Here is a 23,917-nt window from a genome sequence, read left to right as displayed (position 1 = left end):
GTTCTGCCGTGTTTCCCTTCAGGTTCTGTACCACTTTCCCACTGAAATTTTACTCCAGACTCTTGATCACGGCTGGGAGAGTTGCCAGCTGTACCAGCACTCCTGCATTATGTGCTCTAAGCTCTCTGTCTAGGCATTTTGTAGGAGCTCTTCCAGGCCTGGAGCCAGGTGTGTGTGCTCAGCAGTGGGTGTATGGCCATCCCACTGTGATCCAGGAGCTTGCATTAGCTGGGAGCAGCACCGTGCACTCACAGCCTAGAGAGGAAGACTATAACTTTTCTGCCTCTGGGCTCTTCAATTAGTAGAAATGATGCAGAGATGATGCAATCAGCTTTCCCAGTTAAAACTATTTTGAAGCCATTATAACATCTTCTGCAAAAAATTCCTGATTGCTCTTTGGGATGTAAATAAGTGCCCTGTTTCCCAGGAAGGTTACTAAATTGAGACCATTAATCCAAGGTCTCTCTGTGTCTCTGACCATTGATTTAATAACTCCTTTCTCCTCTGGGCATCATCTATGGATACAAGTTTCATACTGATCCCTTGGAGATGACTGTTTGCCACCTGTTTTTCAAATTAGACAGCAGAGGGACTGTGCTTTTGCCTTACAGAACTAGAGCTAAAAATTCAAGCTGCTGCCAGAAGTGTAGCAAAACATCTTGTCATGCTTGAGTATTCCCCTTTGTTGTGGCTGAAACTAGGACACCCTTCCATCATACAACCTATCTTCCCACAACTCAGCTGCATTGTTGGCACCCCTGGGCTAGCAATGACTTTTGAGAGGAGGTGTCATGTATGGGGCCCCCCATGTGGTGTCTGTTCCCCCATCACCCCAGTTCTATGTAGCTCTGACTGTTTCCATGTATACCAGACTGAACTCATTTGCTTTGTCATGAATTCATAGCCCTGGAGACAGACACACATGATGATGCATGGCGCATACCTTAGGTTATATGCAGAAATGTAAACTCAGATTCCTCAGATTAAATGTTCAGCAATCCACTCAAAGCATATGTCCACACAGCTTGCAATTTCAAGATTACAAGCTGTTCAGAGATAGAGAGATCTAATGTGCAATACCATCCACTCCTGTAAATATTAAACATTTGAAAATGTTTGTGCAGTTTTATAACAGAATTGTAAATCTGCTGAACTTCCCAGATTTCACTCTAACTACCAGTAAGTAATTTATTGTGATTGTGAGACTGAATTCAGATCCTGCTCATGACTAGTGTGAAGGTAGGAGTGATACAAAGGGAGATTCTACAGCTGTCGTGAGAGCAGTAGATGCTGCCAGGAGCAGTTACAAATGTGAACATTTCAAAAAGCAAACCATGCTGTATGGTGTGTACCTGCTGAGTATCACTGAAGTGACACTGCAGAGCTGTCCATCCACAGCACCCTCCTGGTTGCTGGTGTGGCAGTCTTGTATCTCTTCCACTCCCAAGCTTTATTATAAAGGCTCTGCAGTAGCTTTTGTGGACTGTAAGGTGCCAAATGGGAGCTAGAATGCAAATTTTATCAAGGCTCACTATAGGTCATCACTATCAGATGCTGAAATGTCTGAATATGTTATTTCCTGCTCTTATTAGAAACTGTATGGCAAAACAAATGTAAACAAAAATTTTCATTTGAGCTTGATGAGAACCCCAGTTTAGCAAATCCACTGGTCCCAATTCTTCACCACCTTTATGCCTTTTCAGAGGTATCATCTGTGTAGACACATTGCTAGTTCCTTGTTGCTGTATTTACCCTGTGCTGCAACCTCATGGAACTGCCACCACACTGTCTGCGGGTGCTGGATTTCTGACACAGCAGCATCACAGACCTACTGGCTGGAGTACTGACTTGATTGCCTGCCTTCCCTCTAAGGACACAGTTTATAGCCTGCTGCCTATTTGTAACAAGGCAGTTTAGAAATGCCAGAGACTGGAAATTGGACCAAATGTACCATTCATAGAGTTAAAAATGGGAATCATTTAATGCTAAAAACATCTCCTGCTTTTCCTCTACTCTCTCTTTTCTAAAGGTCAAGGTATTTGTATAGAAACATTAAGCCAGCTGTAGAGATGTTGCAAGACCATTCCAGCTACATTGTGATGTGATTTTTATCTCCCGCCCTAACATGGAATGTCAGTCATAATTAGTGTTGCACATAAATTTCTCACTGGGATTCAGGTTTCACATGATTAGGAACTAAACTATGTAGAGTGCTTCTCTTGTGACTCCATAGTTTCAATTAACAGGTTTAGCGATGAAAAACCACAGTGAGAGGTAATGGCTGAGGTCAGAGAGATTATCTTTTTCTATAGCAGTTGTCATCTTAAATGAGAAAACACAAACGAAAGAGACTTTCATTAACCTGACTAAGGAAATGGCTGCTGCAGATATTGTGTCAACAGGAAAAGCGTGATCAGGACAAAATCCTTCCCATGGCCTTGGTCACCACTATAATCATCCTAATCCCCAGTGGGTATGGTGATGATGTGCAGTACCAGCCTGCTGTAGCCTAGCTCTGTTCCATTGATGAAGCATGTAAGCAGATTATTACTGGTCTGATCAGTGCTCTTGCTCATCAAGAAACTTTTGTTACTTTAGAGCAAAGCATTAGAAAGCCAGAGGATGAAATAAATACTGCACAGTGCTGAGCAGAGACAGAAATCCACTACTTTAGTCCAGGAAAGTGACCCTGGATTTCTTCCTTTTCTTTCAAGGGGCCTTAGACCTCTGGAATCCCATTCTAAGAAATATTCAAGGGACAGAGTATTTAAAGGGGTGAAAAAAATACAATTACAGGACAGGCATTAGTATTGAAAAAGTAGGTCTGCCTGGGGCAGGACACTCTCAGCAGTGGCAAGGCACACAGACATGCCCCATACTTGGTCTGTGTAGATTTTGGGGAGCTGTGTGGGGAGACTTCCACAAAGAGACATTATTATGAAATTGCACGCTGTTGGAAATGGTGATTGCCAATAAATAGAAAACTTCCAAAGAAAGGTCACTGAACCTGCAACCTGGGCATAAAGATGCTGACTTGACCCTAGCATCAAAATCTATCTAGAAAGGCCTTATCTTATGGAGGAACAAATGTGTTCTACTTCTTATGGCTGCTTTCACGGTATGGCTTTCTTCTAGGTGTCAGGAACATCTGCCTGCCATTTCTGTTTCTCTCTTTACTTCAGGAGACCAGGAGTATGCTGACTGGAAGGAAGGGATACTCATATCTTCCAGGGGTTGCTTGATCTAAGTACATGAGTTAAAAGCTATGCAAGTGTGTCATACAGATACTGAATCTGTGCTATTTGTAAGGTCTTAAACCAGCTGGGAAGAGTTGGGAGCAGTTTCTTATTCATTAGACTCCTCACTACACACACTTTGGATTTTTCTACCTTGAAAAATCACTTGTAGCTTGAATGTTAGAATGAGGAGGGGCAGAAAAGTAATAAAAAAATCCCATTTTCCCTCAACATTTTAGTCACTGATACAAAGTGGTCTTCATCAATGTCACCTAGTATTGGCACAGAGTGACTTTTGTATGTAGATAGCTCAGAACTTTGGCTGTTCACATCTTTCAGCATTAGAGCTCCTTTGCATCTATAACTGTTCACCTTGATAATTGCTCTCTGTCACATGCTTGGAGTGGTCTGCAGTTCCCAGTCTGCATCACCTGGCTCCTCTGGCTGATGTTCAGGCCATCTCCAAGGAGAATGCCTATGAAATAAGGTTAGACAATGAAAGATCTCTCTGCTTTCAACATGCATTTCAACTGTTAGATACAGAAGACAGATGAGTTTTGATTTCACTTTTGATTTTTAATGACAACGAATAACTGAGTAAGAAAAAATATTTTTAAAAACTGTAATTGCTTACAATTTAAGGGAAGGACTGAACTGCTCTTTTCCAGCTTGCCTCTGGTTGTACTGGTCCTTACTGGATGATTGAACCTGGTTACCAGCTGTTCTTGAAAGGCTATCAGCTCTCAAAGCAGAGCCCTTGCACTCCTTCCCCTTAATTCAGTGGGAATTAACCAGATATCTCTGGGGATAGTGAGAACTGGGTGGATTGTCTTCCTAAATCTGAGCTTTTTTTCTGTGGTAGTGCAGGGAGAGTGGAGAGTGTTAGAACAAACTTACTTAATCACAGTCTTCCTGACTGTTATGAAGGGTCAACCATAATATGGGAGAGCAGATCTGAAGTTACAGGTAGGGAGCTGCTTTCATTTGAAAGTAGCATCATTAAAAGAAAAAAAAGATGAAAAAAACAAAAAGGAGAAAAAGCATTAAACGACTGAAATGCATTTTAGAAAGATAGAAATAAATGTGAGTTCTAATACTTTTGCAAGGAGTTGTATCAAACAAACGCTTCCAAGCAGACAGCATAATGGCCTATTACAGAAACACAATGTCACTTGTAGGTGGCTAGAAGTACAAAGTAGGAAGCTGATAGCGTCACTAAATGCTTTTTCCAAAGTGCAAGGATGGGTGCTCACTGAAATGTTTTCTGGCTGAGTAAAGATACAAGTGCAGATAGATGGGGGCAGGAGACAAGCAGTCTGTTTTCCCCAAGAGGCTGTCTCCTGTCCCTTCATCTTTATTCTGACTCAAGCATCCAAAATTTGTGGGTTCTTTGCTGAGGCTTTAACGTCATTCAGCTATGAATAGATACCCAGTAACCACAGAGAAGTGCCCATGTTTATTTCTCTCTCCCTTTAAATCATTGTCCACAATGCTATGATATTACTGTCATTTTGGGGGAGGAAAAAAAAATCAGCAAAAAATTCTGATTCTGGTCTATGGGGGAATTTTGTAGCTGTTTTATTTTGGTGGCACTGTAGAAAATTAGGCGTATCTATAAGGTGTGCTGCAAAATGCAGTGGAGGCTGGGGATGTCTATGCTAATTTTAAAGGACTCAACTTGAAAAATCAGGAGTTATCTAGCTGTCACTGTACAGTGCTCTGCACTGACTCATATTGTCATGTTATTCAGGCAAACTACTTGTCAAGAGCTAACTGGGTAAGTGCATTGCCTTAGCAACCAGAATATTAACACACTATAACAGCAAAGTATAGCCAGTTTATACTTTGATTTCAGGCATGGGAGTTTGAGGTAGTGATATATGTGCTGTAGTGCTGTGCAGGATTGAGATAGAAAGTAATGGTAAATCTAAAGAAGCACCAAATGTAATATTTATTGTGTATCTAATGTTTAGGCACTTTTGGTTACTGGAGTGATTAAAAAAAAAAAACCTGAAAATAATGCATGATCCAGAATATATGGGCAGATCACTCCATATTCTCTTTCTACTTCTTTGCCTAACCTTTTTTAATTTTACATTTTATTCCTTCATGTGCAAGACCTATCATGAGCTTTTCAGTGTCCCTTATTTTTTTCCTGTCATGCACACATTTGATCCAATATGTAAAACATATTGCCTAAATGGAAAATACTTTTAAAACAGCAAAGATGTAGCAAGAAGCAGGTACCTGGCAGAGCATCATCTAAGAGAATAATCTGAGCACTTAATATGTCTGAAAGACAAGATCTAGTTTAATTTTTAGATGACTCAGTATTTTTCTACATATGGATCTGAAGTGGTGAGAAAACCACTATGAAATGCAACATTTATTATTATCCACCCAGGACAGACCTGTTTCACCTTGTCTTATTGCTTGCTGCAGCTCTAGGTACACTTTACATTACTTCCTGAATCTCAGTGTGCCCCAAATATACTTTAAATAAGGAACTGACTGAACTAAGAACAAACAACTGTACTCCATCTCTGGACAGACTGTTACTTCCCATGCACATGACCCATTATTGCCATCTTCAGCCTTGGCCCAGGAATGTGAATGTCACTGACTTCCACTCATGACAGATGAAGAGAACTACTTTTACTTCAAACTATTATCTCTAATTTTCAATTCAAATGCAAATCAAAATGGGCATAAGCAAACTTTAGAGCACCTTCATGGCTGCTCTAAAGCTGCATAGAATAGTTTTATAGAACTCCTCTGATGATCAGCTGTGGGACAGCTTTATGTTTCAATTCTGTTTGTCCCAGGTCTTCAAGTCATGTTGTAAAAACCTTGCTCTGGCATTATATAATCACAATAAAAGTCTTCCTTTTGCCTCCATGAAAATGCCCTTTTTTTTATCCACACATTTTACTTCTGAAGCCTGGGAGCTCATACCTGTAATTTCATTTAAAGAAAAATTAAAATGTGATTTTAATTTTTTTTTCTTACTTTGTTTCTCATTCACTCCAGTCCTAGATGCAAAAGGGAAGTCTTGAATTCTGTTGTTCGAAGTCTGACTTGGTCTATGCAGTAGGGACCTAAACAAAAGCCTGCTTGTATAATATGTTTATGTCATGTATTTAATGCTATTTTGACAGCCTCTTTAATATTGTGTTCTGGGGATACCCACAGAGCTCCAGGCAGTTTGACAAACTTGTATAAGATTGTCAGTGAGATGCAGATTTGCACACATGGAAGCAGATGTTAAACCAGCTAGCAGTTCAAGGAGACAGGCATCAGGAAATTACAGCAGTGGCAGAAATTAAACACTTAGTGCCATTGGCCCAGTTTCTTAAGTGATGTGAATTTCTGTATGTGATGGACATGGTATTATGAAAAAAGAAAGAGAAATTGGACTAGGGACTAGATATTTCATGTTATAGTTGCTCTTTTAAAATAATCTGGTCCCTAGTCACTAAACTTCCTACAATGAAGCCTCACAATGGTTAAAATGAAAAGAAAACCAACCAACCAACCAAACAAACAAAATCAACAAAACAGAAAACCAACAAAAAACCCAAGAAACCCAAACAAGCTTAACCAAGTCTAAATTTTGAAAACATTTTTCTTTAAAAAATTTTGTCCCCTGACGCATTCTTTAACTTTTCCACAAACATGACTTGCCACTTTGCTCCTGTGGGAAACACTGAATGTGTGACCCAGAAAGACTCACTTCTAGGAGGCTGAAATTAGAATAAGGAACTCCACGAGGTAGGTTAGAGAAGCAGGTTGATTGATGAAGAAATTACTGTCCCTACCATAAAATGTCTGGACATGCATGCAGCTGGGTCATAAGCTAAGAGTAAAGAAATGGTTCATACATGTTTTCCAGCTCACCTGATTTTATATCTCAGATAAGGCAGCTGTTATAACAAACAATGCATACTAAAATTAACAGGCAGATCCTGAAAGAAACAGTTGACTTCTGGCTTACTTTCTGTGTAGCTCTTTTCAGGAAGGAGGAGAGGGTAAGGAAGCTCTTCTCATGCCTCTCTAAGTAGTCAGGACCCCATCTTTAATTATTTTCTCTCTCAAAATATCTTCTTTGCCTCATTTCTGAATCTTCAGAAAGAAAAGAGGGTCACACTACTGTCTAAGTCGATTCCTGCAAGGGCTCGTGGTGCTCTTTTTTCATGTAGTGCAAAGTAGTATTTGGCATGTGTTGATACCCAGCATCTGTGTTTGTGAAGCAAACTGCAGCCTTCTATGACTCCTGTCAGGTGCACTCTGGAGGAAAACTCTCCTGTTTTCATTCAAGTGAAAATAAAGACTGGGGAGAAAAGACGGGATGGGGAGAAATGAGTGGGAGGAGGCTGTAGAGGAATAAATTGCATTTACTTGATTGTCAGGGCAGGGGGAAGGAATAGAAATTTGAAGGACTAGTGCTTCAGGTTTTAAGCTGTCTTTCTGATCTGTAACTTGGGAAGCTGTATGAGCCTTCCATTAGTTTGGATGCTTTATCTAATGACATTCAGACCACAAATTCAATGGAAACTCTGCTTTGTACTAATCCTGTAAAAATCTGGCTAACACTAATTGAACTTTTTATTTTGGGTTCAGCAGAAAGCAGACATTTTGGATTTTGAATAAAGCTGAACAACGCTGCATTGTTGAATAAACATGATAGTTCCTTCAAGCATGATGGTGTTAAATGCTTCTTTCTTTGTTTGGATTTTTTTTTTAGAAAATAATTTCATCAGTGCAAGCAGATTATTTTTTTTTCTATTTTCTCACTCAGTGCTCATTGGATGGCTACAGAAGACCTGTCCCACCATTTATGGAAGACAGAAATCTTAGTTCTGGAGTTCTGAACAGCAGTTTTGCCCATGGCCTGGAAACAAGGGTAATATTATGGACCAGAATATCTGTGATTTTATTAGTTTCAGTTTTACAGAAGTATTAAAATTGAATGCTTTATAGACCATCCACTTAACACAAGTACTCGATTTTCTGAAATTACTGCCTGTTTCTGTTCCCTTTATGACTTCCACAACTTGATATGTGTTCCTACTATGACATCTCTTCCTAATATGAATGTCTGGCTTGCAATGAACCCTAAAGTTTTGGGTTCCGTGCAGTAACCCATATTCTGAGAGCAATAGCTCATCCTGAAAGATCTCAAAGCCAACCACATGGTTAATTAGTAATAAAGAACTACTTATACTCCTGTGTTTCTTAGATCCTTTGACAAAGACATGTGATAGCTGTCAGAAACTCGATAGAAAGTACTATAAATTTAGTAAAAAATGCTGTTGGTTATTTCAGTTTCAGTATTAGAAAGCCTGGGTAATTCCCTCCCATTCACAGATCCACCATATACTTTTCCATGTGGTTGGTTTGCTTTACAAAGAAATTGTATGAAGAAGCATTAAATGCTAAGTTTGGTTGAAATTAGTGCATCCTGATAAATAATATCATGGTGTCTCTTGACTGTGGAGTAAAATAAATTATGGGTCTATGTCAAGTTAATTGTTACTGATAACTGTCTGTAAGTGCTGAAAGATTCTTGGGGGAAATCACCATGGAAAGGTGCAGAAAACCCCCATAATTTTAGGGATTTTATTCTTTTCCCTAGGAAGAAATGAGGAACATAGTTTCTGTAGAAATGATTATTAAATAAATACTTCTTAATCAAAACCTAGAAGTTCTTATAGTTGAAAAAAAAAAAGCCCAGTAGACCAGCTGAGTTGCATAGAAAAATTGATTATGAGTTAATTGGAATGAACAGGACATTTTGACTGTGCCTCCTAGGTTTTTTTTGTTTTGTTTTGTTTTTGTTTGATTTTTTGTTTTTTTTTTCAGGAATATACCTACTCTGGAACTGTGGGTGTATATGATAAAACTTTTCTTAAAAAGCTTACTTCACTAAAATTCATAGCTCTAAGCTGAATCATTGATTTCTGATTACCAGTGGCATACATTTATGAATTAATTATCTTAATTTAATCATACAGAAAAAAAAGCCTCTTAAACAGTGTGGTTCACAACTTCGGCTTTTCATCACAAGCTAAGACTGATACTAAGAGCACAAAGCTAAAATTCTTCAAATAATGATCTTTTGAGGGTTTTCCAGTGACAATGGTTTCCACTCAGGTTATCAACTTTGCCAAAGATGCTAATATGTTACCTTAGTATGTAATAAAAAGAAAATGCTTCTGTGGATGTTATTTTATTGGAAAATTAGTTGCTTTGAAACAAGATTTTGCTTTCAACCTGTTCTTTTTGACATTTCCCCCAGTTTTATTAAAAAATGACAAGATACTCCATCTAATCAGGTGGCTGTTTCTAGCTGTGCTTTTGGAAGAAAAACTGATTTCAGATCTATTTCTTCTTTTATCTCTGAAAGCATACAGTTGCTGTCTACAGTTCTCATGCGTGCTACATGGAATCTGTGTGTCTAAAAGTTATATTTATTATTCCCAATAGGATACATTTGGAACCAAATAACCTTCAGAATTTCCCTAGCAAAAATTATATTATTTACATACACCTTTTATGTTTGCCATTGCTCTGATTCTCTTTTCTTTTCTATAGCATTAGGGAGATGCCTGTAGTTCCTTACCGCAAGGAAGAACAGAAACTCTTGATCTTTTCTACAGTCCATCTGTATAGCATTAGATATCTGCCTAGGCTGTGGGAACCTCTGCACATCATAGCAGAGAGCCAGCCTGAGCTAGACCAAAGATTTGTTTGGTCCAGCATCCTGCCTCTGACAGTGCTAAAATGCCAGAGAACAAGAGCAGTACAAACTCAGCCTTCATGGGTTTTACAAGCAGCAACACTGAGTACAGCAGGATGATCACATCTTTTGACTGGCTGGTCATGCTGTGTTTGATGCAGCCCAGGGTGGGGTTTGGTCTCTGAGCTGCCAGGGCACACACACTGCTCACCCAAACTGAGCCTGCTGCAGGTCCTTTCTGTGCCCCAAGATTTAAGAAGGATGTGAAAATCCATCACTACAAATAAAATGGTGAAGGGGCTGGAAGGAATGTCCCGCATGGAGCACCTGTGACCTTTGGTCTTGTTTGGTTTGGAGAAAGGATTCTGATGGGCAACTTCTCTCTTCTCTGCAGGAATCTTAGGAGGGGAAGTGCTGAACTCTTCGCCCTGGATTCCAATGAAGGACGCATGGGAACAATTCAAAGCTGTGCCAAGAAAGGTTTAGTCTTGACATTACAGAACAATTCTCTATCAACCAGGACATCCAACAGTGGCAAAGGCTTCCTAGAGAGGTGATTGATATCCCAAGCCTGTCAGAGTTTGAGACGTTCAGACAATGCCCTTAATAATATGCTTTGACTTCTGGTCAGGCCCCAGCTGGTTAGGAAGTTGGATTAGATGATCACTGTAGGTCCCTTACAAGTGAAACAGTCTATTCTAGTCTAGTCTAGTTTAGCACTTTTAGCATAGGGGTTTTATGCATTTATATTGTCTAAGTGGATTTACCCATGAACCTACCCAGTCATTTTCTCACATTTGGTGTAAAATTTTAATTTATCACATATTGTAGTACATTCTATATCTTTACTACCTGCTATATGAAGAATCAGACCCTTCTGAATAGTCTAAATTATGCAACTGATAACTTTATTGAAGGCCTGCAGCCCTCCTTCCCATTGGCAGGAAAAGAGAACAATCAATTCCTGTCTATCTACTCCTATCATTATACAGAGATTTTACAGACATCTTCCATATCTTAATTTGTTTGGATTTTTTTGTTTGTTTGTGTTTTTCTTTTAGAAGCCATTGGATATTTTAAAGCCTTCTCTGAACCCCCTCTGGAGGGAAAAGGAAGGCAAGTGTTGCCTGTGGTGTTCAGACACAGTCATGCATAATTTGAGAATAATAGCATCCATTTTGTTATTTAGTCCTTTCTTAGTAATTTTTATCATTGATTTGCTTTTCTGACCACTACTGAGCAGAGTTGATAGTAACCCCAAGAGCACATTCTGATGTCTGGAAACCCATTGTTCCATATGTGAGTGTAAGACTGTTTTTCCCCAAGTTGGTTTAACTGTCATAAGGACACTTTATTTCTCAGCAACTTCATGAGAAATCTCAGATGTGGTTCCTTTTGTTCTAAGGGCTGAAAGTCAACTGTAGGAGAAAATCAGAGAGGAATCCTTAAGGGCACAAGAACTGAATTTAAGCTGGTTTTATATTCTGTAACCTCCAAGGGGCATCATATTATAAAGTTTGTACTTTACATTTGTTTTTTTCCCCTCTCAAAACTCTAAACTTCTGTTATGCATCTATGACATTAAATGGTGCCTATGGGCAGCTGTCAATCTTTTGCTGCATGTTCGTGCATTAAATTTTATGTACTGTTAGAGGTGAAATGGTGTCATTAAGTGTAAGCAGTCTTCCTTTCTAGTGTAATGGATACAAAACTCTGAAAAACAAGGAAGGAAAATGAATAGTTGAAAGAGACACAGGATTTAGACTGTGTTAGTAAAACCTCTGTTGAACATTCAACCGTGTCCACTTGCATCTCTGGTCTTTTTTAACGGCTAGGCTTTCTGAAATTGGGTCTATTTTGCACTGAGCCTTCCTCTGTAGTATAGCTCTGTGTAAATGATAGATTTTGTAGCTTTAATATCAACAAACGTGGAAAATAAGCTATCTTTTTGAGGAAGACAGACACACCAAGTTGCCAGGTATGTTACTAGGACTATTCCTACACATAAAAGTTTAGCTGCTTTATCAAAGTGTCATCTACCCATCCATGTTACAGGTGTGCACTTTTAAAGTGGGGTGAAGAAGGGAAAAGGATAAAAGGAGACAAAATATTTTATTGGCTTCTGGAAGCAGACAGATTTTTGTAAAATCTCATAAATAGCTCTGTTCCCAGTGTATGGACTAACAGAAAGAATTTTTTTCTATTTCTGCTTACAGACATCTGTTCACATTTTCTGGTGGGAATTCTGGGATTTAAACAGCCATCTGCTTCCTACTGTAGCAGCTCAACAACAAAGGGCATTTTCTCAACTAACAAAGAAGAATCTTTGACTAATATAAAGGCACAGTTAGGAACATATGCTACTTTTTCCTTTTATCCTTAGTCAATACATTTTTCAGTCTATTTAGATTACACCAATTTACCAAAACAAACTGAATAAAGCATTCAACATTTCACGCAGGGAGTCAAAACTTTAAATTAAGCTGCAGGTGTGCAGCTATTGTATGCCTCTGCATGAGTGTGTTGCTGAATTCTGCAGCTTAGTAAAGATGGAGAAATTCAGTGGGGTTGTACTACAAGCTTATTTGTTTCAACAAGATGGGGGAAATGGCCATATGGCTTGTAGACTAGAAAGCAAACCAGACCACACATGCCTAAGAAACAGAAAGCACCTGGGAGTTGTATAGCTGTCTGTGTCCTGTTTGTTTCCCCAAAGTCTAACTGGTAGCATGTTGTATGAGGCTTGTAGGGCTAGATGATCTGTGACGTGTGAGCTTGTCTCTGCAATAATCAGACTAGACAACCTTTATCATAGGTTTATAGGCAATATGTTGTGTATTAAATTCCTATAAGTGATACATATTAATTATAATATTCCAAAGGTCAGCCTTCCCTCCTTCTCCCTCCCCCTGTGAGGGCACTCCAAGTATTATTGACAGTGCTTTGTATTATGTGAATAATCATATTATATTCCAAGATACAATCTATCCCCAAGCCATAAAGAAGACCTTCAAGGATTAATTCTGAGACAGATTTCCATTCAAAGTAAGTAGCATGTGCATTATATATACTTAATGAATTGCAGTGAAGCTGTAAGTTACTGTCAATACAGAGGCGATTAAAACAGAGAAGAGCTAAAATGACCCAGAAGAACTTTCAGTGATAAAAAGGGGATATAACACAAGGTCATGAACAAGAATTTCTGCTGTACAGCAGGAATTTATTAAGTAGAAGGTATGTCTGTACTCATTAAATCATTCTGATTCTGGGATGCAATTTTAAGTTGTACCCAGACATGTTTTTCTGCTGGTCACATACAGGACATCTGTGACCCTTGTGATGTAGCGTATGTTGATTTTGTTTCTGCACTTGGGAAAGATATTTTCCAAACAAACTAGAGAAGAGATAGAAGGCTAGTCAGAAGAGTAGACACTGTTACTTACGGGCAAGACTTAAAATTGTGTTATCCCTGGCTAACAGGAGGTTAAGGAGGCATGCGCATACTCTCAATACATTCAGTGGGGAACAAGCAGTAGGAAGAGTAAACTGTGAAGTAGTCAGGAAGGTGATGTTAGCACAAGGGGAATAGGGATAAACTAGCTATGAAAGCAATTTTAAAAGGATATTTCATTCTGAAACAAATTTTTAAGTGAGAGTAGTAGGAACAAGAAACAACAACCTTCAGTTTATGAACGGGCTTAAACAATATATTTTATTACAGTGACCCACAGTGGTTCGCTAACAGAATCTGGGTGAGGTGTCACTCCTGCTCTACTGTGATCTGGAGAAGGACAGAGAAATTATTTTTAATGTACTTGCCTTTAGAACGTCAAGATACACGTGTTGTCTGTTGTGAAGTTCTTTACCACAGTTTTCAACCTTTCTCCCTGCATCTTTTCTTTCCCTTTTTTAATTTTTATTTTTTTTCTTTTTTTAAAACCTTTTTGTAGGCTCAATTTACAGTTGCACTTCTTCTCTCCAACAAACATTGCAAGGTTTTTTTTTTAATATATCTCCTCTCCTCCCTGCACCCCTTCTTCTTACCCAACACTGCAGAACTAGGTTTCTTAAACTTGTGTGGCTTATTTACTTGTGGGTAAGTTTCTGTGATACAGATCTATATTTAAGCTGTACTTAGTGCTTGTTAAAAAAAATGAAATGAAACCCATCTTAGTATACCCAATTTAAAATGCATAAATTTGTGACATTATTGAGGACAAAACCTCCACAGTCCACCCAGTTTTTGGACTTGATCTTAGCAAACAAAGTCCAATACAAAATCTTAAAATGCAGTGAAAACTCTCCAAATGAAGGGCTTTTTCATTACAAATTTCAGTAAGTCTGCTTTTATGGACTACTGGTGGGGCATAAAGATTAAATAACCATGGCGAGCTTTATTTGAAAGGTCAATGGAAAAAAAAAATAATTTCTTTGGTCTCAAGTTATCTGTAGGCAGGTCATAGAACTGAGCTGTGTGTTTGCACTCCAAAGCATCTCATTGCTGGAAATTTCTACATTTTTCCAGACTGACTTCAGTTATGAGTGACACCACAATTACAGGACAACATAAGAGAAGAGATATGCCTATTCTGCTTGGGAATGGACACATAGCCTGGAGTTCTAGAAGCAGCTATTGGCTTCTGTGGAGTTAGCTGGGATTTTATAAAAGCACTGAGCCCTTCAAAAACTTGGTGTTTTCTTACCAAGACCACCTAGAAATAATAATTAATTTTAGCTCTTGGCCTCTGTTATTCAAAAATTATCTTTCTCTCTGTCTACTAAAAAACTTATGAAGTACTGTGGTATAGCAAGGGAACAGCTTGTCTATTCACTCTGGAGTCACTTAAAATCAGTGGGTGTTGGCTGGAGGGTTTTGAGACACCACCCCCCTCCCACTGGTATTAGAGATTGAAGATTAGATACATCTCCTGCCTAGGTACATCTCTTTGGTGCTGGGCCTGGGGAGAGGAAATGGGAAAAGTGACCTTTTTACTACAAGTACAATAAACAAAGATATTTAGGAGGGAAATGGTATGCATCTGTTTCAATAAGCAAAACAAGACAATTAAAAACAAAAAAAAGGCCCAAAAGAATTAGAAGTACTATCAGATGAGACTAGTCCAAGATGCTGCTGAGATCCATGTATATGCACAGAGACCCTTACACTGAATTCTGAGAGGTTACTTGAGATTAACTGTCATTTTAAAACCAATAAAATTGTCCATGCAAATCCACATTTAATATCCAACTGAGATGCATTTAAAACCCATTAGCAAGATAATATTCATATGCCTCATAGGAAGGACATGAAAAGAGTAGATTTTTAAAGAGATGAATTTTCACCAGTTTTACTGGGAGCTTGCCTAAGGAAGGACAGAAGAATCATTTCACCATCTCTGTCAGTGCTGGCAAATGGAGCCAAGGGGCCAATCTGTTTTGGCAACTAGGTCTTGGCAAAGAAGAAAGCCTTTAATTTCCTTCTTTTCAAAGAATTCCTCTCAAGCTGCTGCTGCCCCTACCCAGTTAAACAGTTTTTTTTTTCAGTGGAAGCCAATTAACTCAGCTTTCCAGTGCTGGAGGTGACTACTCAAGGTCTGTCTTAGGAACAGTTCAGAGTATGAGGTCACACTTCTTAATTTGATTGTGTGTAAATGCTTCCTAATACATCCTGCTGAAATATTTCAGGCCTGATCCCTTGCTGGTGACCAGAATATTTTCCTTAGTCTATAAAAAGGAGGTTTGACTCTCTTATTGGTTTAACTTTGATGCATCAAATCAATAGAAGAGGGAAAGTTTCTTACATTTTAACCAGTTTTTTGCTATCACAAGAAGGTTTACTTATCTCCCTAAACCCAAAACTGTATGTTTTTCACTATATCACTTGTTATCCTCTGTTTCTAGCTACAGCAGTCAAATTCTATGTAGAACAGGTTTTTGTAACTGATTTCCCTATTATGTCCTTATGTTACTTCAGTACTCTTAATTGTGGTGCTCTGTCTATGTTATGGGCTCATTTACTTTATATAAGCTGCATTGTTGTTCCACGACTGTTTTAACACTTCTCTGAGAGAGACTTATTTTATCTGTTTGGATGCCTCTTTTCCAATTGTTATTGCTCTTGTGAATTTTTGACATATGAAATAAACCAACCTTCCTGCACTGAAACCAACTTCAGAAAAAAAAAAAATCTTAATTAAAGTGCAAAGAGAAAATTTAGTGTTACAACTTTAAACTGCAAAATACAGCTGGGTTTCTACAGGAATGAAAAACATGCCCTCTACACCGGAGCTGCATGAAAAATGGTTTATATGGTTGTTTTTCTCTTTGACCATTCAATTCAAACCCAAAAATGGAATCCTACAAAACAAAACTGAAACTGTGTTAAGAAATGTACCATTCCAATCCTGAGAGCTGAAAGGAGAATTGGAGCAACAGAGGTAACTCCTTGAAATCTGGAGTGGGGAGGAAGTTCTCTCTCCACTTTTTCCTGTAGCCCAGAAGAGAGGAATTTTGCAGATGGATGAGCACCATTGCTGTGGGTGAGATAGTGTATATTTTTATTTTTTATTTCACTTAATGCCAGTTAACAAACTTCAATTTACTAATTTGGGTACTGAAAAAAACAAGCAAGAAGATAAACAATTAAACATTTACTGAAACATATTTCTTCTCACTTCCCCAGGCTCCTTTTCAGTCCAGTACCTCTCCTCCTCCCTTTCTAGTCTCAATTCCTCTTGCTTTTACTGTCAGTTATGTTCAATTCCCTCTCTAATTCCCTCTGAGAGGCAAGAAGTGGTGCTGGAGGCTGGAATCCGTGCATAATGGTTTCTATCAGCTGCTTCTTGCTCCTTACTCTATTTTGCCTCCACTATTCTGTGCACCTTACTTGAGAAACACAGAACCTGTGAGGTCACAACAGTTTGAATAAATATCCATTACAAACTCCACCTTTTATTGCTACACACTTGACTACATAATAATACAGATTGCATTACAGATCTATGGCCTTCTCTGTACAACACTCGCAGTCAAGAACACTACTGCAGTTTCATTACACATGCATTACAAATTCCACACTTTATCACTGCAAGGGAATATCTCCTTTGCAGGACCAAGAGGATTTGGTCTTCACGGATAACAAGGTCATCTTGCTTCTGCAGTGCAGCTTTTATGAGGGGAACAGCCCCCAAGTTATGCAGATCAATACTTTCTTAAAAAACATCATCTCTATCCCAGTAGCATCACTTTGATTGTGTCCAGGGGGAATGTAGATCTCTTATCCTAACTAACAAGCAATAGGACAAGAAGAAATGGCCTCAAGTTGTGCCAGGGAAGGTTTAGATTGAATATTAGGGAAAGGGGACTGCCCTAGGCCCATTGTGTGTGGGCTGTGTCCCCTCAGGGCTGCCCTGACACCAGCTCATGGTCCTTCTCTTCTCGTGCTCCTGTCCATGTGCCTCTCTGACTGGTGGAGGTTCTGAAGTGGGTCTGATAAGCCAAAGAACCATCTGCAGCTGGCTGCAATAGGCACAAGGCAGCAGACAGCCACCCCCTGCCCAGATGTATCCCACTGGGACTGGGGAGAGCCAAACTCCAAAGTCTGGAGAGTATTCTGTGGTCCATGGAAAGGGCTGTTCTATAGCAGGGCTCTGGATAGGGGCAGTGGTAGCAAACATTGGCTAACTCTTCACTGGAAAAATGGGGAGCCCAATGGGGTGTCTTTGGTCACTACAGCTGGAGGAGTCTCTTCCATGGTCCAGAGAACATTCCTGTGATATGACAGAAACTGAGAAAATTACAAGGGAAGCTTGTAGAGAATGTAGAGAATGGTGCATGCAGCCATTTCAGTTCAGAAGTCTGGTGGAATGAAAAGGAAACAGCCAGCAATAAAAGGACTGGGGGAACAGAAACCCTTTCCTCAAATCTATACTTGTGTTTTCCTTCTACAGTTTTGTAAAATTATTTTTGTTATAGATTTAGATGGCAAGATACTTTATCTCACTAGGCCTATTTGTGATTGGTAACTCTTAAGTGATTCCCAAGCTGAGTGCTCCTTGCAGACCACAGGCTGCAGTTAGTCCTGTGAAATTTCATTCACTGCCCTAACTCTTTGGGAAGCAATGACAAACTCTTACCTTGACTTGGCTGTCAACAAAATTGGATCTTTACTTACCAAGAATAATGTAGTTTTTTAGTCTGCACTCTTACTGATCCTATTAGATTTCTTAGCAATTCATTAATATTTATGGCAATATACCAGCTGCATAGTTTACTGGTTCCCTTAGCGAGAAAGTTGTATTAAATTGGACATAGTTCAGTGACTTAAAGGCATCAAATATTCTCCAAGCTCCTGAGTGATGCATCCTGACAAAGAGGAAGTCAGGCAAAAATACCATGAGGAACAAGGAGGTCTTGAAGCAGCTCCATGTCAAAAAGGAAACTTACAAGGGCTGCCTACACAGAATTTGGCCAAACAGCCAGGGATCAGGTTAGTCAAGCTAAAGCATTGATAGAATTATATCTGGTCAGGGACATCAAGGGCAACAAGAAAAGGTTTTATAGTGATAAACTGAAGACTAGGGAAAACGTTGGCTGTCTCTGGAAGGAAATGGGAGACCTGGTTGCCCAGGACATGGAGAAGGCTGCAGTACTCCATGACTTTTTTACTGCAGTCTTCAATGGCAAGTGCTCCAGCCACACTTTCCTTCTGCTCTCCAAAGGCAAAGACACAGGAGACAGGGAGAATAAACTAGTTGACATAGAAAAACAAATTGGTTTGAGACCGTCTAACGAAACTGAAAGTGCACAAGGCACCTGATGAAATAAATTCATGGATGATGAGGAAAGTGGTGAAAAAAGTGCCTAAGCCACTATGAACCATATTTGAGAAGTCATGGCAGTTCAGTGAAGTTCATGCTTACTAGGAAAGGAGAAAAAAACCCTCATCTTTAGAAAGGATGCTGCAGGCCAGTTAGTTTCACCTTGGAGCCTGGCAAGGTCATGGAGCAGATCCTCCTGGAAACATGTGCTGAGGTACATGGAAAATCAGGAGGTGATTGGTGACGGCTAGCATGGCTTCACTAAGCAAATGGTGTCTGACAAATTTGGTGGCCTTCTATGATGGGGTTACAGAGAAATTGTTGCTGCCCCATCCCTCAAAGTGTTTAAGGCCAGAGACACTGTGCAACCTGATCTAATGCAAAAGGTGTTGCTCTAAGGTCCCTTCCAGCATAAACCATCCTGTGATTCTGTGTTTTTTAAACTTATGTATTCTTGCAGAATTAATCTCCAAGTAAATATACAAGTTGTGTGCTTTAGCATCTTCTTCTTTCTTTTTTCAGTTGAGCAGGTTGTCTAGAAGTGGACTTGCTGTGATCTCAACCTTAGTCAAATTCTGATTTGCTTAGCAAAAAGAAATTACACTATTCTATAGAGACTCTCCAAGCATGGGAAATGCAATGGATTTTAGGCCTGCTGCATGTTTTTGCTGCTGTTGGTATAGATCTTTAATCCTTTTAATCCTTTATCTTTTTTCCTGAGAAGTTCGTTGTTTCAAGTCTCATGGCAAGAACCAAAGTGGGGAATACATCCTTAAACAGATGAGGGAATGCCACATGTAGCTGACTGAGGGCAAGGATTGCAAATGCAACTCAAAACCATTCCTGCAACACTTCTCATCCTTGTGCCTTTTTGGAGTTTGAATCATCAGCATTAAAATGAAGGGTTCCCCATGTATGCAGCACTTGGATTAATATGCTCTTCTCAATAGCTTGCTTGATTTGCATGCAGCTTTAGAAAACAATGTAATTTCTAATATATGTAAGCTTCAGACTGAAGCTTGAAAAGGGTGTCAAACAGACTTCAAGATGTATTACAGATGTCCTTTCTGGTACTGAAGATACACTCCACATATACACTGCAAAAATAACAACAGCAGTTCCTAGTATCCGAACTGTGGTGGCCTTCTATGTTAGACACACTCTTGTAGCTACCTGAACACCCCCTTCCATTAGTAATTTTTGCTCTGGTGTGCGTTGCAGACAAGTTTCTGCCACAGATGGTGCTAAGGCATTGCTTTTTGAATCTTTGGAGATTTTGTTTTCTGTGAGAATCTTCTGGATAACTACTGGGGCTGAGCTGCAATGATTAGAGCTGAGCAATTAAAAAGAAGGGATAGCAGGTAGTGCAGCCCACAGAAGCCAACCTGCTACTGCAGTTGTTTCACAGCTGACTGCGTAAGTGGATATCTGACACAACAAATGTTGCTTTGAGCTCTGTTCTCTGCTGAGCCGTGGCAGTGATTCCATGGAGGCTTTCTTGTGGGTTATTGTTATTAAAGACTTCTGATTAGAAAATTAAACCAGCGATGTTCTCACTACTCAGAATGTGTCTTTGCAGAAAGGAAGGAAATAACGAGGTGAAGACCAACAGGGAGGGGTAAGATTCTTGGGACTTTTGTGATGATAGTTTCTGAGCAAGTTCCTGAAATCTGTCATTCTCCTGCCCCATAAGAAGGCTGAAATCCTAAAAGGCAGAAAATTTTGAGAGTGTTTGTCAAGTCTATATTTCACAGATTAAAAATGGAAAAAAGAAAAGGAGGGAAAAACGAAACAAAACTAAGAAGAAAAAGACACATCTCTTTCTGGGAAGCCAAAATCACAACCTCTGGATGGTAAATATGCCAAAGTCTGACAATTAAAATGAAATTTCACAAAATTCCTGTATAACTATACAAAATATTTAAGAGAGACCAGGCTTCAGCAGAGGCTTCAGGAAATATTAGTCAGGGAAGATGAGAGAACTAAAGGTGATGGTGTATGTTAGTGTTCTGAAAGAACATTACAGAAGCAGGCAGTGCCAATCAGTTCAAAATGGAAGAGAAATACGTGAAAAATCAATATATTTTAATTTTTAAATTCTATTTTACTTACTTTTACTTCAGGGTTATGAGAAATACATTTTAATTTCACCATCCCGAGGTCACAGTGTATTATTGGTCTTGATGAGAATATGGGCCCAGGCGTGGAAATGTTTAGGCTTATCCTATATTAACAGATGTTACGGGATGAATTTTCTGTGGACTGTTGCAGACTGCAGTGGTGCCAGTCACAATCTCCTACTGTATCACCACAGATAAAAACCAGAAAATACTTTCTAACCCTAATAAGTAGCAGATTACATGCACTATTGTATGAGATACTGCAGCACTATTTTGATATTAAGATGAAATAATGAGAAATAATGGAGATCTAAACTTGAGAAAAGACTTTCTGTCAGCCTAGAGCAGAAAAACACATAGAACAAAAGCTGTAATTTTACAGGGGAAACAAGCCAATGTTATATTTCTTTTGTAGAGGAGATTAATTCAACAAGGATTTTGCACTTTTAGCAGGGGAGATATGGATAAATTTGTCTGAAGGCAGAATGTTAGTAGTTTAGAGTGTCTGTCTCATCAGATGGTGGCTTGCTCCTAACCTGAGTACAGTACAGTGAGTACCTGAAAGTGTAATGCAGTCATGTCTTCTGTCACACACACATATAATTCACAAAAGGACATATGAGCAAAATGGTGTGAGGAGAAACTTTAGAAAGCTGTTTTAAAGTAACACCTCAGACAATCCATCAGTTGCTAGAGTTATTTAAGGAAGTGATGACATAAATGCTGCATTTGGCCTCTGATCTCTTAATGCAAGCTCCTTTAGACAGACTTTAACCTTCCTTTTCAGTATGTGTATTTATGTGTGTTTTGCTCTTCTTATACAGTGACTTTGAGAGTTTGTTTTTTTTTTGCACAGCAATGGCAGTCACTATTTCATTCTGAAAAGCCTAAGGGGAAGATCCATTGCCATGAGTTTTTGGACCCAGATACATGACACCAGAAACATCAGATTGCAGGAGTGAGAAAGGGCTCAGAGCTAATTACATTTCTTAAGAAAGTATCTTCTTAAGAAAGTACTTTCTTAAGAAAGTATCCAGGGATTCTTAAACTAGATGTGCAAAATGATCCATTTTATGAAAAATAGGCTTCATTTGAGAGACTTCCCCAGAGGGAGCACAGGGAGAGGAGTCCCTCTTTTCCTGTGTTGGGAAATAGACTGAGGCAGCAGAGAGGAGCTCTTTGCCTCTACAAAGAGATATGTGGCACTGTGCTTAAGGTAGCTTTTTTCTTTTAATTTCCTGACAAAATCAAAGGAGATGAGCCCTGGGGAATTAAATTCTGGAGAATGATGCAGACTGTCACAAGCTCAGACTGCCTTAGTGACCTGCAGACCTTGGTTGTGCCACCCTCTGGGGAACAGGAAAGATGTGATGTGCCCCCTGACAAAGTTTCAAGTCTGTCCTATGTGACTCTGATTTTTTTATTTGAAAGAAACTGGAATGCCAGATAAAGTTCTCTATTTTAGAAGTAGACTTGTGAATATAGGTGCCTGACATTTTTCCTTTCAGGGTTTCTATTCTCTCAAATCTTCTATCATTTTCTGACTGTTTTGGTTACGCAGTCCAGATAGGGATTCTATTGCTGACTGAAGCAGCCCAGAGATTTGAGTCCAACCAAAACACTTTAAAAAGGCAAGCATTTATGTGGGTCTTTGAAGGGATTTGAGGTCCTTTAGCTTCTCTTGGGAGGATTTAGCATATCCTTTCAATTGTACTAGAAGCTGCAGTTGTCCTAGCAAGGGCTGTCCTTGATGGTATAACAAGCTGGTGGATATCCTTGTCAATTCAGCATTTCCTTAGGGCTCTCTCTCTGTGAGAACACAGCCTGTTGAAAAACAGTTAGCCAAAATAGCTCATCCAAATAACATGCTATGTGTGGACAAAGACATAATCTAGTGGGGATTTGAGCTTTGCTCTTGGGGAGCATACTGGGGAAGGGTAAACTGTTCTCTCATAAGGTCACTTATGCTTTCACCTGACTATTACTGGGGACAATTAAGATAATGGTCGATTGCACCTTAGTGGCAGCCATGTATCTGTCATGAAGCATTCCCCTCAGACACCTTTAGTGTATCTTTGTAATCCCTTCTTTTTTTTTCCCCTTTTTTTGAAACAATTTATTATACCTTTCACAACACAACCATCTCATCATGGAGTTTAGTCATTATTGTATAACTTGAGCTATTAATAGGGTGACATAATTAATGAGTACTTTCTTAGCTGTTTTGTTAACATAAACCCTAGAAAATGTGCATTTTCTTTTAAGGCTATCATGTTGTTTATTTTTCCCAGCCTAAGTTTTAGAGTGTTATAATGCTTTTAAGTGCTTCAGAACTCACGGATGATGGTAGCAACAAGACTTGGTAGGTAGCTGATAAAGAGTAGCCTTTTCCTTGTGACTCTCTTTTCCTCCATCCTCGCCTTTACAGCAGCCTTTACTAGACAGAGTTTTTGTACATCTTTATATGCATCTTCTGTTCTAGGGAAGTACTTTTTCAAAAAATACAAGCTGGAGTAGCAATATTTTTAGGCAGCAATTTTTGGCCAATTGGTGGAGCTCTATACTGAAATTCAAGAAATGGAAAATGGTTTAAAGTGAAACTTTACAATGGAAGTGGTAAAAAAATATTATGCTTTCCTTATTTATTGTGTCTGATTTAGTACAAAGCGTGCTCAGTTTTAAAACAGAGAGAAAGGAAATGTGTGAATCAGTCATCCCAAGTACTCCCTTTGGGACCCAGAGGTCAAACTGGTGCATTAATTTATGAACCATTACCAACACCAGAAATTTCCACTGGCAGAGTTATATAGTATCCTGTGTCTTCCACCTACACAGCCCTGATTATAGAAATGAAAACCCGAACCTGTGTGGTATAGGTAGCTTTATTTATGATGTCTATTTATTCTGTGTACTAGTCTTTCACATTTTAAAGAATTAGCTGGCTATAGCCCTGGGCAAAGAAAGAGATCAAAGAGGATGCATATTGTATTCCTGAACTGGGAC

The sequence above is a fragment of the Cinclus cinclus genome, chromosome 1, assembly GCF_963662255.1.
Source record: "Cinclus cinclus chromosome 1, bCinCin1.1, whole genome shotgun sequence".
Lineage (NCBI taxonomy): Eukaryota > Metazoa > Chordata > Aves > Passeriformes > Cinclidae > Cinclus > Cinclus cinclus.
The sequence above is the reverse complement of the archived record's forward strand: the minus strand, read 5'-3'. Positions refer to the sequence as shown.